Raw genomic sequence first — 13,404 nt, 5'->3', positions numbered from 1 at the left:
ACAAAACAAAACAAAACAAAACAAAACAAAACAGTGAAACTAACTCCTAATTTGTATCCTATTAAATTCTGTGAAATGTTAGCCTTGCTTATCTTTCTGTATCTCCACACAATTAACTGAACCTATCCTCCCCCAGCACACACACACACATACACACACACACACACACATACATACACACTTCCATTTCCATCTTGTCACAGTTTTAATTGGCCACTAAATCACTATGTCCTTTGGGTGATATTTTCTAAATACCTCTGTGATTCCCCCTGCAATTGTTCAAATCTCCACTCCTAACCCCCTGCCGCCTGGCTACCCCTCTTTGATGTCCTTCCCTGCTGACATCAGAGCGACTTTTATGAAACCCAGCCTAGTAGTGTGCTTTCTCAAATTCTCCATAGATTCTTCTGTGGACTGAACTGTGTCCTATATTGAGGCCCTAACTCCCAATGTGATGGGGTTTGCAGGGAGGTAGGGCCTTTGGGAGGTGATACGGTTGAGCTGAGGCTATAAGAGTAGAGCCCCATGATAGGATTAGTGCCCTTAGGAGACCAGATCGCTGGCTCTCTCTCTCTACCTTGTGAGGACCCAGTAAGAAAGTGGCCGACTCCAAGCTAGGAAGAAGAATTCCACCAGAACCTGACCATACTAGCATCTTGATCTTGGACGTCCAGTCCGCAGAAGTATGAGAAACAAATGTCTGTCATTTGAGCCACCCAGTCTTCAGTGTTCTGTTAAGGCAACCTGAGCTAAGACAGGCTCCCTTTTGTGCTGCAGAGGAAGTGCCAATGCCTTAAAATGATGTGAGAATCAAACACGATTTGGGTACCTTACTGCTTTAGTAGATGGCTTCTGTGTGAATGAATTGAGCAGGGCCATTTGTCTAGAAATTGATCAAAGGTCAAAGTGGTGGTGGAGGAGGGAGAGTCTGTTCTGAGAGCCAAACAAGGAGTGTTGGATTCGATGCTGCTTCTTCTCCTTGCTGGTTAATTTTATGTCAGCTCGACTGGGCCCCAAGGTGCCCAGATATTGGGTCAAGCATCATTCGGAATATGCCTGTGAGGGAGTTTCTGGATGAGATTAGCATCTCAATCAGTGGCCTAAGTAAAGCAGATGCCCTCCCAGTATAAGCTGATCATTTGATGGACTGAAGACTGTGCAGCAGCAAAAATCTAGCAGGGACTCCTGCCAGACTTCCCCCCTGGGACCTTGGTCTTCTCTGACCTTTGCACTTGAATTGAAACATTGGCTCTTTTTGGGTTTTCAGTCTACCAGCCTTCAGACAGGAATTACACCATCGGCTCTTCTGGTTCTCAGGCCGACAGACTTGGACTGGAGCTCCGCCGTCACTCTCCTGGGTCTCCAGCTTGCCAGTTGCACATCTAGGGACTTCTCAGCCTCTGTAATCAGGTGAGCCAATTCCTCGGAATAAATCTCTCTTCTCTCTCTCTCGTTACATATGTTTGTATATACCTGTGTATGTATGCACCACACACACCCACACACACCCGGCTCTGTCTCTCAGGAGAACCCTGATGACAGCAGAGCCGTGGCAGTGAACTGCAGTCATGGGGACAGTCCTTTCTCTTCTCTTCCTCTTAACCCAGCTGAGGACAGTATTTCAGCATCTGTGATCCCAGGAGAAAAGCAAACAATCAGGATGGGAGTAGAACGTGGCCTCCCCCAGGGAGGGTGCTGGTTAGGGGTTGATGCTTTGTTAGGGGCATCTTTGTGTCTGCTCTGATGATGAGTGCTCAGATCATGTGTGTCATTGTTACCAAGTAGGCCCTGAGGCCTGGCCACTGCCCTCCCCTCCCCAAGACTCTCCAAGCTTCAGTGATGCTGATGGGTGGGGGCAGGGAACAGTATGGCCCAGGGCCCTACTTCTGCTTCCACTACAGAGAGGCAGCTGTCGAATAGTCCCAAGATTTTATTCCTCACTTTCCTCTTACTCAGTCCAGACATTGGAGGTGATAGCAGTAGCCATCTAGAAAATGAGTTGCTGCAAACTCTGGACAGTGGTTAGTAATTCCTTGAACAATTTTACATTTAGCTGCATGAGTTTCATTTCAATTTAGATTATAGTCAAATCATAGCAAGTGGAACAATGGAGACCAGGGAAAGGTCCAGGTTTTGTGGCCTGAAGATTGTAGCACAGGTTTTTGGTTCTCTTTAAGAAAAAGAATAAAAAATGACAGACAAATAAAAATGAAAGCGAACATTTATTTAGAATGCGAAAATAAATTTTAAAAATCTGAAAAATCGCAAATACCACAAAGTCTTGAAAAATAGCATAAGATTTTCACCAATTAATTACTTGACACTTCTCTGTAATGCTTTTATTCCTGCATCTTTGACTGCATATCCTGTGCATGTATCTTCATTGGACAATGGTTTCTAATATTTGAGACAGAGAAGAGCAACTCAGCTTCTTAACATGGTTGTTTAAAATTTATTTTAATTATTGATAGCTGGGATGCATAAAACATACAACTCCACACACAGATGGCCTTGCTGTTTATACTAAAGCTGCAGATTTGCATTTCACAAATATGGGTATTGAGAAAGAGTATATTTCGTTGGATTTTCAGAAGCAAATTCATGGTGCATTTCTAATTGTATGGGCTGCATTATCGATTGAATTCTTCTTGGAGAGAGTTTCCATTTCCCCTGGGCATTGATGAGAGCTGCCTTCTCAGTTTGCAACTCTGCATGAATAACAGTTAGAAGAAATTTTTGCACATTAGCCTCTGGTTCTACACAGACCTGCTTTCCACTCTATGCCACACGTATTTCCAGTGCCAAACATGGTAAGATGCATTCATATGGCCATGTGATCTCCAGCCCTGGACTTTGATGTCCCTATGCCATAGGAGTTGGCACACTGGGCAGCTAGAATGCTCCTGCAAAGTGTTCCTACACTGAAATAGACAACTACAACTTAACTACACACGAAAGGGACAGAATCATACAAGTATACCCCAGGAAATCCAAGCCAAGTGTATCTTCCCTCAACTTCTAATCCAAAACACAAAAATGCACAAGCCATGACGATAGAATCTGTGAGAAATATGCTGGGAAGAGCTGGGAGTACAAAGAGGTCTTAACTGATTGCAGTTAAGATGTCTTTGTTTGACATGTTTTTCAAAACTATAAATTTTTTCAACCATACGGATACACTGTAGGGTCCCCTCTCAAGAAAACTGTGGAAGACAGAGCTCCTACAGTTTTAGCTTCTTGGTAAATCTACGTCTTTTAGACACTTCAAAAATTACTGTACAGAAAAGTGAGGTTGAGTTTGTGTTTGTTCAGAAGTTTTCCTCAGGACAAAGTTAATAATGCACGGAAATATATAAATTGCCTGGGCAAAACAAACTTTTAAAGCTCTTTTAGGACTCTTGTTTGCCTACCAATAACTGTTATTCTAATTACAACTTTTCCTCAGCCATTCTCTGGAGAGCAAATCCCCCCCAAATTTCTTCATTTACCTAAAAAGGAATGTGGACGCATACCATGAAATGAAGGTTTATGTAAATAGAAACATAAAATGTTGATATTGGGATGTCCCCTTTCACAGCTTTTTAACATCATACTGTAAGTCCTGGTAATTCAATAAAACAAGAAAAGGAAATAAAAGGCATACAGATTGGGAGGGTATCCCAGATTGAGAAGACATAAGACTGTCTTTGTTCACAGATTTCATGGTTGTCTGTGTAGAAAGTCTGAAAGGATCTGCCAAAAAACTCCTGGAACTAATAAGCAATTATACCAAGGTTGCAGATATATAAAAGTCATCACTTTTCTATATACCAACAATGAACGTTAAATTTGAAATTAAAAACACAGTATCATTTACACTCCCTCAAAAATGAAATACTTAAGATACAAATCTAACAAAATATGTACCAGATTTACATGAGGAAACCTAAAAACCTTCTGAGTTGAGTGAAATCAAAGAGGAATGAAATAAATGGAGAGAGAATCCATGTTCATGAATAGGGAGACTTGATATTGTCAAGATGTCAGTTTTTCCCAACTTGATCTGTAGATTCAATGTAATCCTAATAAAAATATCAGCAAGTTATTTTATGGATATTACAAACTGAATCTAAAGTTTATATGGAGAGGCAAAAAATCCAGAATAGTCAACACAGTATTGAAAAAGAATAAAGTTGGAGGACTGATGCTACCCAACATCTAGACTTACTATAAATCTATAGTAATCAAGTAATCAAAGTAAACAAATAATCTACTATAAAACAAGTAATCTATAAACCAAGTAATCTACTATAAAACAAGTATTCAAGTAATACCATTGTTGGTATTAGCAAAACAATAGACAGGTCAATGGAATCTTAAATAGACACAAAAATAAATATAGTCAAGTGTTCTTTCACAATGGAGCAAAGATAATCTCTTTAATAAATGGTGTTGGAACAACTGGACATCTGCATGCCAAAAAAAGAAAAAAAGAATCTCAACACAAACCTTACACCCTTCACAAAAATTAACTCAAAATAGATCATAGACCTAAGTATTAAACACAAAAGTATAAAACTCCTAGGAGATAAACTAGAGGATCTTGTGTATGGCTGCTCTTTTAAGTACAACACCAAGGGCACAATCCATGAAAGAAATGATTGATAAGCTGGATTCAATAAAATTTAAAATTTCTGTTCTGCAAAGGACCACATCAAGGGAATTAGAAGACAAGCCACAGACTGGTTGTGTGGAAAGGATATTTGCAAAAGACACATCTGATAAAGAACTGTTAGTCAAAGTGTGTAGAGAAGACTTAAAACTCAACAATAAGATAACAAACATCATGTTTTAAAAATGGGCCTACGAGAGGTGTCTGGGTGGCTCAGTTGGTTAAGTGTCCAACTTCGGCTCAGGTCATGATCTCATGGTTTGTGGGTTTGAGTCCCACGTCGGGCTCTCTGCTGTCAGTGCAGAGCCCACTTCGATTCCTCTGTCTCCCTGTCTCTATGTCCCTTCCTTGCTCATGCATGCTTGCATTCTCTCTCTCTCTCTCTCTCAAAAATAATCATTAAAAACATGGGCCAAAACCTGAACAGATAGCTCACCAATGAAGACATATGGATGACAAATAAGTACATGGAAAAGACATTCCATATCTTGTGTCATCGAAGAGATGCAAATGAAAATAACAATCAGATACCACTACACAACTGTGAGAATGGCCACAATCCAGATCACTGACAACACTGAATGCTCGTGAGGATGGACCTTTCAGTCACCATTGGTGGGAGTGCAAACTGGTACAGCCACTTTGGAAGACAGTTTGGCGGTTTCTTACAAAACTAAATATACTCTCATATGATCCAGCCATCATACCCCTTGGTAGTTAGCTCATGGAGATGAAGACTTATGTCTACACAAAAACCTTTACATGGATGTTTATAGGATGGCTGCCTTGTAGAGAGCAGTTGTTTCTTATCAGGATGTATTTAACATTTAGGAAAGTAAAAATGGTACTTAACTACTCAAGAATAACAACTTTTTAATTCAGAAGAATCTCTCTAAATTTTAGATCAGTCTTGGAGATGTAGAGTAAGAAGCCAAATCGTGGTGTCTCCCATAGCTTCATCTGTGTTATATGGTACAGGACTCAAGAATCTGTGTTCCTATGTGGACAGCACAGGCAAGCTGAAATGCAAGCCTCTGAGGTCACTGTTGGAGTTGGGGAGCAAAATCAGAGGAAAATAACGTGGTTATTGGAAAATGTAAACTGTGCAAGAAATAAATTATTTCTGACCAGGTTCTATTAAGGGGCTTAAACTTGATTAATTCTCAGTCTAGATAAGCATTTACCTCTAGCAATTACATGCCACTATTACAGTGATTATTTTATAAAAGCAAATAAACACTATCTGGAGTTAATATTTGCTCGTGGGGAAAGCATGCCAAGAGCTTAGAATACATTTACCGGAGATTTTGCTTGTTAGGTTTGTGTACAAAATTTGAAACCCCAAAATCCTTTTAGCATCATTAATCAAAAAAAAAAATTAGCACACAAAGAGTTGTACCCAGTAAAGCTGAAATCTGATATAGAAAGAGGCAAAACCTTAGGAATTTGGGATAATCAGCCAAATACTGTCCATCCCTAATGAATTCCAGTCCAACTAGCTCTGCTGTTGAGTTAGTCTCTGAAATGACCTCTGCTTAAATCTATACTATGTGCCCTTGTGTATGTCAGAGAGTCATAAGTCATGGCTGAACTCTTGCTAAGTTGAAGATTAGATGAATATTATGCTAAACAGACTGTGGGCTGTTTGGTTCAACCTACCCATGCCAGAATTAACAATGAGGTGTTGGCTAATATTCTCAACAGGGAAAAAAAGAAACTCATTTCTGACTTTTGTATCTGCTTAAGCGTCAAGATTAATAATTTGTTTTAATAGAGTTTTCTTTGACTTAAACTCCTGACAGGCATATGTGACTATCGTTGAATTTCAGAAAATGTGTTAGATATTCACACATCCTCTTAATTAGGCAAAGGATCCAAGAAAAACTAATATTTTATATACTGGTATCATAATCAAGATATAATATCCTTCTTAAATTCACATATGATTAACCTTTATATCAAAAGAATGAACATAACCATGATCCACGATCCTAGGTTTGCTACCATAATTCTCTCTATTTACCTACGGATTGTAGACTCAGTCAATGAAGCACAAGTGGTGAGTGAGGGTGAAGGAAGCCAAATGGGCTATGATCTGAGTCTTTGAACTGATTGACTTTCTTTAAACTTTATTGACTCCTGAATGTCTTGGAACTCCTCACTTACATGCCGGTGAGGATGTGAGAAGCAGGCACCCTCCTACACTGCTGGTGGGAATGTAAACTGGTGCAGCCCCTCTGGAAAACAGTGTGGAGTTTCCTCAAAAAATTAACAATATAACTCCCCTATGACCCAGCAATAGCACTGCTAGGATTTTACCCAACGGATACAGGAGTGCTGATGCAAGGGGCACATGTACCCCAGTGTTCATAGCAGCACTCTCAACAACAGCCAAATCATGGAAAGAGCCTAAGTGTCCATCAAAGGACGAATGGATCAAGATGTGGTTTATCTATATGATAGAATACTACATGGCGATGAGAAAGAATGAACTCTGGCCATGTGTAGCAACATAGATGGAACTTGAGGGTGTTATGCTGAGTGAAATAAGGCAGAGAAGTACAGATACCATATGTTTTCACTCATATGTGGAACAGGAGAAACTTAACAAAGAACCATGGGGGAGGGGAAAGGGAAAAATAGTTGGGGAGAGGGAAGGAGGCAAACCATGAGAGACTCTTGAATACTGAGAACAAACTGAGGGCTAATGGGGGTGAGGAAGAGGAGAAGGGGGATGATGGGCATGGAGGAAGGCACTTGTGGGGATGAGCACTGGGTGTTTTATGGAAACCTACTTGACAATAAACTATAAAAGAAAAAAAAAGAACAGCTTAGGTAAGATTTCTTGTTGGCAGCGAGTAGGGAGTTAGATCTAAAATTTCTTCTCCAATTCTACAATTTGGTGTATGCCTCAAACATTTTTTCTTAGGGCGAGAGACAATAAAAATATGTCTTAATTGCTAAGCTTTTTGTATGTATCTATTCTGAGAAAGTATGGAGGGGATGCTTTGTAAAGTACTACAGTGTGTGTTGTTTCTTCTGTGGAGTTTAAGAACTCTTCTTAAGAGTCTGAGTTTAATATATTTGTTTCTAAAAGAAGCTTGGGTATTTTAGTTGTTATAGAACCTTTTTTAGGGGAGAGTTTAGGATAGCAGGTAAGAAGCTCTTTCTTAGGCGAGTCACTTAATTTTACTCCAACTATGTTTTCTCATTATTAGAATGGGTCATTGAGAGAATTAAATGAGTAAAAGCATGGAAGTGCTAAGACCTACACCGAGTGGCCACCACCAGGGATAGAGGCTACACTGAGTGGCTGGGGGACATGGTGCTGAAAGTCTTACATTTCCACCTCAGGGAGATTAGGAAGGACATAGGTGCTGAGAACCACAGGAAAGTATAGACATTAATGGGGATTGACACCATAAATGAATTATTTGTCTGCTCTGAAAAATATAAATTAAAGTCTTTTTATGATGACATTGGCACCTCAAAGGAAAATAATAAAAACTGGAAAAATCAAGAAGTATAGTGGGAAGAGATTTCTCTCTGCTTAGGGTTTTGAAACTGAGGACCAGGCATATTCTATACTGTAAGAGCTGCCACCAAAAAATCGTTAATGACCAATCATTATTCTTTCCAGCTAAGAAAGCATGTCTCTAAATGCTTCCAAGTTCAGGTTTGGGAAATAGAGGAGCAGCTCTGATGTACGTATATGTGCATGTGTAAGTTGGTGTAGAGTACATCAACTTTGCCATTTGCAGCTGGAGTATGCCTTTGGTAAACTCATAGATAAGACTTACATATATATATACAAAACTTAATTCAGCAATTAAAAATTTCGGAAGGAAGTCATTGGATATAGAAATGACATATGTAAAAAGTAAATTAATAAGGATTTTAAAATTATTAACATTTGCACTTTATTTCTGTTACGCTATACCCTTGTTTACTTATTAAGCAAACTTTTATTATGTACCACATTCTTGGCACAATGAATATATATAGAGGTATATGGGGTAATGAGTTAAACATATTCCCATTTTATAGAACTCACAATGTAGCAGAAAAGGTAAAGATTAAGCCATTATTTTTTTTCAATGTTTTTATTTATTTTTGAGAGAGATAGAGACAGAGCACAAGCAGGTCAGGGGCAGAGAGAAAGACAGAGACACAGAATCCGAAGCAGGCTCCAAGCCTCCAAGCTCTGAACTGTCAGCACAGAGCCTCATATGGGGCTCCAACTCATAAACGTGAGATCATGGCCTGAGCCGAAGCCAGATGCTTATCTGACTGAGCCACCCAGGTGCCCCAAGATTAAGCCACTATTAAAGCACTATTGTTAGTTAATTGGATTTTATCTTATCGGAAATTATTATTTGATTGATAGAACTTACAAAGGAGTACAGGGAGGGGTGAGGGAGTATAGCAAGTGGATCATAAGTTTGGTATGGCAAAAGGAAAATCAGGGAAGGCTTTTTCAAAAGTGTTTCATTTGAAATACATTTTGAAAGATGAAATAAAGAGCATGATGCAAAGGAAGCACTTACGTGCAAATGACTAGAGGTGGAAAGAAGCATATAGATTTCAAGGAACTGAAAAAATTAAAAAAGCCAGTGTGAAGAATCACAAAAGGCAAGAGAGAGCTGTCAAATTGGTGAACTATAGAGGTTTCTGGTATTTTACCCCCAAATTTTAATGCTTAGTAAACCATAGAATAAAGAGGGAAACACCAGTACTAGGAACTAACACATTTATAAAAAGAAAATAAGAATACTGACTATCATCAACTTATATAATATGGAATTAGAGGTGGTGGCCAGTGCTGTTAGCTAAGAAAAACAAGAGATATGAAGAAAAGTAAAACCCACTACTTATAGTTGATATTATCATAGACCTAGAAAAGGAAAAAGGGAATCAAGAAACCATTAAAATTAATAAGAGAGTTTGCAAGGCATCTGCATACAACATCAGTAAAATCAGTACTACTTGTATTCACCAGCAATTACCAACTGGAAAAGTTAATAAATGATGCTAGCTCTATTCACAATAGTAAACTTAATGGTAATTAATTAATTATAATATTGACCATATTTAATAAGTGCATGAAATATTATCTCAATAAATGGAAAGGCATTCTATGTCATTGATAGGATGTATGTATGTATGTATGTATGTATTTACTGGGCTTTGAAGGGCCATGTGGAGAATGGAAAGCCTATTTTCTCATTGTCAGAAAAGCAACCATACTGTTCTTTACAAAAGCAGGCTGAGACATAAGGATGTGACTTGTGCTGGCTTTCTGGTGTTTCTAAAAGTTAGTCATTGGAATCCATAAGTACAGGGAGCTACTGAATCATTGTTATGGGTGTGTAGGTTAAAGACTTTCTTCTTATTTCTTATTGGCTCAAGTATCACTTCACTGGCGAAGCCTCTCCAAAATGTGAGGCTCCCATTTTTGTGTTCATAGTACCATAAAAATCCATTTAATCACCCTCCGCACATCATGCTTAGATAATGTGTGCATATGTTTCTTTCCTTTTTTAATTAAGAAATTTTTATTTGAGAATAGCTCTACACAACTTTATGTTAGTTTCAGGCATACAATACAGTGATTCCACATCTCTATAGGCTATTCTGTGCTCATCACAAGTGTATATATCATCTGTCAGCATACAATGCTAATATCATTGACTATATTTCCTGCACCGTACCTTTATTCCCATGATTTATTCCTTCCATAACTGGAAGCTTGTATCTCCCACTCCCCTTCACTCATTTTTCCCATCCACCCACCTCCTTCCCTCTAGCAACCATAAGTTTGTTCTCTGTATTTATAGGCTCGATTCTTTTTGCTTGTTTATTCATTTGTTTTGTTTTGTTTTTAGATTCCACATATGAGTGAAACACCATGACTAATCGTCACGGAAATGCAAGTCAAAAGCACAATGAGATATCATTTTATACCTATAAGAATGGCTAAAATAAAAAAAGACAATAAATATCAAGTGCTGGTAAGGATGTGGAGAAAGAGGAACCCTTGAATACTGTTGGTGGGAAAGCAAATTGGAGCCGCCACTATGGAAAACAGTATGGCAGTTCCTCAAAAACTTAAAAATAGAAATACCAGGGGCACCTCAGTGGCTCAGTCGGTTAAGTGTATGACTTCTGCTCAGATCATGATCTTGCGGTTCTTGGGTTCAAGCCCCATGTCAGGCTCTGTGCTGACAGCTCAGAGCCTAAAGCTTACATCAAATTCTGTGTCTCCCTCTCTCTTTGGCCCTCCCCCACTCACACTCTGTCTCTCTATCTCAAAAATTATAGACATTAAATTTCTTAAAAATAGTAATACCATATGATCCAATAATTCTATTACTAGGTATTTACCCAAAGAAAACAAAAACATTAATTCAAAAAGTTATACGTACTCTGATGTTTATTGCAGCATTATTTACAATAGCCAAGATATGGAAGCAGCCTAAGTACCCATTGATAGATGAACAGATAAAGGAATTGTGATACACACATGTGGATACACACAGTGTGATTCCACACACACTGGAATATTATGTAGCCATAAAAAAGGATAAGATCTTGTGATTTGTGAAAATATGGATGGAACTAAAGGATATTATACTAACTGAGATAAGTCAATCTGTGTGTGTTTCTTATATTAGATGTTGAGCCTTTTAAAGGCAGTACCACATCTTCATTCAATTCTGTATCTCTTTTTCCAAGCAGAAAATCTGTGAAAAAGCAGGTGCTTAACAGTTGTTTAATTCATAGAAAAAGCATTTTTTTCTTTTAAGTTTTCTTGGTTGGCTATAGATTCTACGATTTTTGGATAGAAATCTAACACTTTGTTTAAAAATGTTATAAGAACAACCCATAAATTCTGGTTGTAATGTCAAAGCCAGTGTGTATAACAGTTCCAGAGCTACTAGGGACTTAGAAATCCTGAAGTCAAAGACCTGGCTGTTGTTAGAGCCTGCAACTATCTTTAGCATATCTCACTGCACAGCTGTTTCCACTGGGATGGGACCATGTTCCTTAGAGGATGGGATGGAATGCCAGTACAATCTGGGAAGAGTTCATTGCTGGAGTCGTCTTATATGTCCTTAGGGATTGTTGGCTTCTAAGCCTGAAGATCCTAGTCATAGATTCATTGGTATCACATTACTTTGGGTACCTTGGATCTCCATGTTGGTTCAAAGGTCTCAGGTGAGAAGCAACATGGTTCTTTGTTGTGATGAAAACATACACTGGGGATCGACATCGATCATGTCTGCTTTTTGTGTACAGCATTGTGTAGAGGTGCTGGCCAGGCATCAGAGCCAGAGTTTCTGCCTTGAGGGAAGTATTGAGATGTTTCATGCATGGCACGAAGGCACTGTTTATGTCCCTGGTGACAGAGAATCATGGAAGATCCAGCAAATAATAGGAATCAGAGGATTTAATGTCTGGCATATGATATTCCTAGCTATGGTCTGGTTACTAGAAGGTATTGCGGTACAGGAAAGACACAGGTGAGTAGCAAGCTGTGGGGTAGAAGACCAGCTCACTCCATGATCACTGTGTGACCAAGACCATGATGCTTAACTATAACGTGGTCATTAACGAGCAGCTCCACGTAGCGGCTGGGAAGAGCAAATGAGAGAATACTTCTGAAAATGAGTGTTTTGCAACTTGCGTTGCTGTGAATGGATGTTTTTATTAATCCATATAACCAAGAATGGGGGCAAGTTCACGATGTTGTCTGGGGTCAAAGAGGAGGCAGACAAGAGTTGGCAAATGGGTTCCGGCTTTTGCCTTATTCTTGTGTCACTTGGCAGACAGAAAGAAAACCTGCTCATTCTTCATGTATGCCCGTCTATAGAAAATTCGCTAAATAGAAGACGCTAAATAGGTGGGGAGGAACTCATGAAGGGGGACCTAGGGTACCCATGCCTCAGAGCTTTGGTCTGTTTCCACTTAGGTACAAAGTGCATGACAGATGGGGAGTTCAGAGCCATGGATAAATGTTTTTACTGAACAGAGATGAAGAAACAGCCCCAGGGATGAGAGACACTTACAGAAGGGTCCTGGTTAAAGGAAGCCTCTAGATAGAAATCTCTCAGGAATGATGAAGTGTGGACGAGTTAGTCGACCCCTATCCTGGCCTGCCCCAGAGCACAGCAGAGGTGGAGAACAGATGAGGGAGAGACCAGCGGCACAGATTAATTCGTTGCATACAGACTTGGCAAACGCTCATTTCAGAAGTCCTGGCTCAGGCTGAGAGCGAGTGGGGATGGGAAGGTAGAGATATGGACCGAGTTCTGACTCTGCGACTCACAGGCTGGCCTCCTTCATGCTGGTCTTGGTGTCTTCCTCTAGGAATTATGAGGGTTGATGGAATTGGTTCTCTATTCTAAAATCCTGTGGTTCTGGGAAAGATAAAAAGATCATCTCTTTTTCTTCAGATGGTTTTACTAGTTTTGCAAATATTTCTTAATGCAGGAGACTTCAATGGCTGGAAGGACAGAGACGTATTTTCTTGTTCCAGAGATTTTACTCTGAGAATGTAATTTCTGATGTGGTTTAATTTTGGGTTCTCTAGGGACATTATTGTTATTTACCAGGTAATTTATATTTTCTTCTAAATGTTCGAATTCCAAATCCATTTTTAAGTTCTAAATGAAGTTTACAAATTTATCTGGTGCCCTGTAGTATTTTCCAATGGGAACACTGCCCAATTTCTTAGACCTTAAGATTAAAAC

Source organism: Hyaena hyaena, unplaced genomic scaffold, assembly GCF_003009895.1.
Source record: "Hyaena hyaena isolate Hyena2069 unplaced genomic scaffold, ASM300989v1 scaffold_53, whole genome shotgun sequence".
NCBI lineage: Eukaryota > Metazoa > Chordata > Mammalia > Carnivora > Hyaenidae > Hyaena > Hyaena hyaena.
The sequence above is the reverse complement of the archived record's forward strand: the minus strand, read 5'-3'. Positions refer to the sequence as shown.